This window comes from Primulina eburnea, unplaced genomic scaffold (assembly GCF_022965805.1).
Source record: "Primulina eburnea isolate SZY01 unplaced genomic scaffold, ASM2296580v1 ctg567_ERROPOS1600000+, whole genome shotgun sequence".
NCBI classification, from domain to species: domain Eukaryota; kingdom Viridiplantae; phylum Streptophyta; class Magnoliopsida; order Lamiales; family Gesneriaceae; genus Primulina; species Primulina eburnea.
Window position 1 is genome coordinate 497,803 of NW_027331355.1, and position 5,367 is coordinate 503,169.

Here is a 5,367-nt window from a genome sequence, read left to right on the forward strand (position 1 = left end):
TGTGGTGCATGCGAAGATCACTCGAAGTTAAGCTTGAGCCTTTTGACCCTGAGATCGAACGCACTGCTAGACGCCGAAGACAACAGCAAAGACTCAAGGAACAAATGGATAGGCACGAACAAGAGCAGGAGGCGGACCGCCAAAATGAGAGACGGATTGAGATGCCACGCCGTATACCGATGATGGATTATGCACAACCGTCTCTTGATGGAGCACGTCCAAGCATCGTGAGACCAGTCATCCGAGCTAACCAGTTTGAGATCAAGCCAGCTATCATTCAGATGATTCAAAACACTGTTCAATTTGGGGGAAGTGCACTTGACGACCCTAATTCTCATATAGCTGATTTTCTTGAAATTTGCGATACTTTTAAGTTTAATGCTGTGTCTGATGATGCTGTTCGTTTGCGTTTATTTCCATTTTCACTAAGAGATAAAGCTAAGGCGTGGTTAAACTGTTTGCCTGTAGGGTCTATCACTACATGGGAGGATATGGCGAAGGCATTCCTGATCAAGTACTTTCCTCCGTCGAAGACTATGAAGCTGAGAGCCGACATTACTACTTTTGCTCAATATGAGCTTGAGTCACTTTACGAGGCGTGGGAGCGATACAAGGATTTATTGAGGAGATGTCCACACCATGAGCTACCTCTTGGGTTAGTTGTTCAAACTTTTTACTACGGCCTGCTTACTCCTAACCGTACCATGATAGATGCTGCTGCATGTGGTAACTTGCTGAGAAAAACGGCTGAGGAAGGATATGAATTATTGGAGGAGATGGCTGCTAGTAGCTATCATCCTCATTCCGATAGGCAGAAACGAGGTGCTGGAGTTAATCAAGTCACTGATTTGTCTGCGGTGTCAGCACAGTTAGAGGCTTTGAACAGAAAGATTGATGGGATGAGTGCGAGTGGATCGGCTATGCGTCTGCAAGAGATTTTCTGTGATAAGTGTGGAGGTGAGCATGACGTGCAGGATTGCCAAGATGGCAATCCATTCTATGTGCCTGAGGGAGCAAAACACGTGGGATTCCAGAACCGTCCTAGAAATGACCCTTATTCAAACTCTTATAATCCGGGATGGAGGAATCACCCAAACTTTTCGTGGGGAGGTCAAAACAACCAAAACCGCCAACAAAGAGGTCCACCACATGGGATGCACCAATGATTCAAGCCAGAACCGCCTAGGGAGGAGAAGTCAAATTTAGAGCAAATGATGACTAAATTTATTTCAGCAACCGAGACGAGATTTCAGAATCAGGATGCATCCATAAAGGGGTTAGAGAATCAAATTGGGCAGTTGGCTAAGTTAATTGCTAATAGGGAGCAAGGAACTTTGCCAAGCAACACGGAGACTAACCCGAGAGAGCAAGTGAAAGCTGTGGAATTGCGTAGTGGAAGAGCACTCGAGTCTAATGAGGAAAGGACCAAGCATGGTGAGGATGAGGTGGAACATCAAGGAGGTAAGTCTTCTAACTCTACATTTACACCTACTGCACCGAATAAAATTGTTATCCCTCTACCTTTCCCCGCAGCAATGAAGAAAGCTAAGTTAGATGCACAATTTGGTAAATTTCTTGAGGTATTCAAAAAACTGCATATTAACATTCCTTTTGCTGATGCCTTATTGAATATGCCAAGTTATGCAAAATTCTTGAAAGATATCTTGGCGAATAAGCGGAAGCTAGAAGATCATATGACTGTGAACTTGACTGAAAATTGCTCCGCTTTAGTTCAAAACAAGATGCCTCCAAAGCAAAAAGATCCAGGGAGTTTCTCTATACCTTGCATTATTGGTGATATTAATTTTCATAAAGCTCTATGTGATCTTGGTGCGAGTATTAATTTGATGCCCTATTCTGTGTTTAGGAGACTGGGATTGGGTGAACCCAAGCCAACTAGGATGTCATTGCAGCTGGCTGACAGATCTGTCAAGTATCCACGTGGGATTATCGAAGATGTCTTGGTGAAAGTGGATAAGTTTATTTTTCCTGCAGATTTTGTAGTACTTGACATGGAGGAAGATTTAGAGATGCCTTTAATCCTAGGGAGACCATTTCTGGCTACAGGGAAAGCACTGATTGATGTTGACGAGGGAAAATTGAGACTGAGAGTTGGAGAAGAAGAAATTATTTTTGATGTCTTTAATACTCTCAAGCACACAATGCACAATGATAGTTGTTTTCGTGTTGATGTCTTAGATTCTCTCGTTTGTGATTTTGTGCAGGATGGATTGCAAGAACCATTGGAGGCCACTCTCACTACGGAAAAGCAGGAGGACGAGTTAGACGAGGAAAAGATGGAGATGGTAGCTCACTTGAATGCCATTCCACCTTGGAGAAAGCAAGTGAGGCTTCGACTAGAGGAATTGGGAGACAGAAAAGATTTAATGCCTCAAAAGTCGAGCCTAGAGGAGCCACCTACTTTGGAGCTCAAACCACTACCTCCACATCTCAAGTACGTATATCTAGGAGAAAATAATAAACTGCCTGTTATTATTTCTTCTTCTTTGACAGATGATATGGAGAGTAAGCTCTTAGAAGTCCTTAAGGAGCATAGAGGAGCATTCGCTTGGAAAGTTGCGGACATCAAGGGGATAAGTCCTTCGATCTGCATGCACAAAATTCTGATGGAGGATAAATACTCACCTCTAGCACAACCTCAAAGGAGACTCAATCCAAAGATGCAGGAGGTCATAAAAGCTGAAACGATCAAACTTCTGGATGCAGGTATTATCTATCCTATCTCTGATAGTGCGTGGGTAAGTCCTGTGCAATATGTGCCTAAAAAGGGTGGGATTACTGTTATTACCAATGAAAAAAATGAGTTGATTCCCACTAGAACTGTTACGGGTTGGCGTGTGTGCATGGATTATAGGAAATTAAATGATGCAACCCGTAAAGATCACTTCCCCCTGCCATTTATTGATCAAATGATTGAACGATTAGCCGGTCATGAATTTTACTGTTTTTTGGATGGATATTCGGGATACAATCAAATCACAATTGCACCTGAGGACCAAGAGAAAACTACTTTCACTTGCCCTTATGGTACTTTTGCGTTTAGACGTATGCCCTTTGGTCTATGCAATGCACCTGCTACATTTCAAAGATGCATGACCGCTATTTTTCATGACATGATTGAGAATTTTCTTGAAGTTTTTATGGATGACTTCTCCATTTTTGGCTCTTCGTTTAATGAATGTCTAGAAAATTTGAACTTGGTGCTTATCAGATGTGAAGAGAGCAATTTGGTGTTAAATTAGGAGAAGTGTCATTTCATGGTGCAAGAGGGGATTGTGTTAGGGCACAAGGTGTCAGAAAATGGAATGGAGGTCGACAAAGCCAAGGTGGAAGTAATCAAAAATCTACCACCTCCGTCATCAATCAAGGGAGTCCGCAGTTTCTTGGGGCATGCTGGTTTTTATAGTCGTTTCATTAAAGATTTTTCTAAAATTGCTAAGCCCTTGTCCTCTCTATTGATGAAAGATGTTGAGTTTAATTTTGATTCTACTTGTCTGCAGGCATTCGAGATACTCAAGGAGAGTTTGGTGACAGCACCTGTTCTGACTGCCCCTGATTGGGAGCTACCGTTTGAGGTGATGTGCGATGCTAGTGATACAGCTGTGGGTGCGGTGCTGGGTCAAAGGAAGAACAAGGTATTTCATACCATCTACTACGCAAGTAAGACTTTAAATGATACTCAATTGAATTACGCTACTACTGAAAAGGAATTACTTGCTATAGTATTTGCTTTCGAGAAATTTCATTCATATCTTGTTCTGTCTAAAGTGATTGTGTATACAGATCATTCTGCCCTAAAATACTTGCTTGCTAAGAAAGATGCGAAACCTAGGTTAATTAGGTGGATTTTACTATTGCAAGAATTTGATCTCGAGATTCGAGATAAAAAGGGTGTAGAAAATGTGGTTGCTGATCATTTGTCTAGGCTTGAGGATGTTAGAATTAATGGCGTTGATGCTGATATAGATGTCTGGTTCCCTGATGAGCAATTGTTTGAGGTGAATGCGTGCCCTTGGTATGCCAATTTTGCCAATTTTCTTGTCACCGGCACACCCCCCCCAAATTTATCATTTCACCAAAGAAAGAAATTCTTTTCTGACGTGAAATATTATTTTTGGGAGGAACCGTTTTTGTTTAAAATCTGTGCAGATGCCATGATAAGGAGATGTGTAGCGGAGGAGGAAACCAGTCAAATTCTGAACCACTGCCATGACCGTGAGGTAGGTGGTCACTTTGGACCCATACGGACGGCATCTAAGGTACTTGAATGTGGCTTCTATTGGCCAACTCTTTTTAAGGATGCTCGTTTGTATGTTCTCAATTGTGATAGATGCCAACGCACAGGTAATATTTCCAACCGTCATGAGATGCCTTTGAATAATATTATTGAGTGTGAAATATTTGATGTGTGGGGGATTGATTTTATGGGTCCTTTTCCTGCTTCTTTTGGAAAGAAATTTATTTTGGTGGCAGTGGAGTATGTGTCGAAATGGGTGGAGGCAGAGACTTGTGCCACGAATGATGCACAAGTGGTGTTAAAATTTTTAAAGAAACACATTTTTAATCGATTTGGTACACCGCGTGCAATCATAAGTGATGGTGGCACCCATTTTTGGAATAAAATTTTTGATAAACTGTTGGGCAAATATGGTGTCACCCACAAAGTTTCCACTCCATACCATCCCCAAACTAGTGGACAAGTTGAAGTGTCCAATCGAGAGATTAAGAGGATTTTAGAAAAGACGGTTAATGTGAATCGAAAGGACTGGTCCATTCGGTTAGATGATGCTTTGTGGGCTTATCGTACTGCGTTCAAAACACCTATAGGCACTACACCATATAGGTTACTTTTTGGTAAAGCATGTCATCTACCCGTAGAATTAGAGCATAGAGCATATTGGGCGACCAAGGCACTAAACTTTGATTTTGCTCTTGCAGGTGAGAAACGATTGCTGCAGTTGAGTCAGTTGGATGAGTTCTGAGATACAGCTTATGATCTTGCCCTATCTTACAAGGAACGCACCAAAAGAGCCCATGATAAACACATTGTAAGAAGAGAATTCAAAGTGGGTGAAGCGGTGTTGTTATACAACTCTCGCTTACGACTTTTTCCGGGCAAGCTGAAGTCCAGATGGTCAGGACCATTCATCATAGCCGAGGTGTTCCCATCAGGTGCAGTGGTGTTGCATGATGGCAAGGAAGGGACGTTTACTGTGAACGCCCAAAGATTAAAGCACTATATTGGTGGCACAATTGAGCCACAAATTGGAGTCACTCGGCTCCATGACAGTCGTTGAGGACATGGGTGAAAAGTCGAGCTCTATACTATAAATTGAGAACTACCTC

General features: G+C 42.1%; 1 non-coding gene across 1 annotated transcript; it reads right to left on the reverse strand.

Moving 5' to 3' along the window:
• Positions 1-539: 539 nt before the first annotated feature.
• On the reverse strand, positions 540-646 carry LOC140821469 (small nucleolar RNA R71). Its single transcript, XR_012115748.1, has one exon. It is a non-coding gene; the product is annotated as a small nucleolar RNA R71 (small nucleolar RNA).
• Positions 647-5,367: the final 4,721 nt, after the last annotated feature.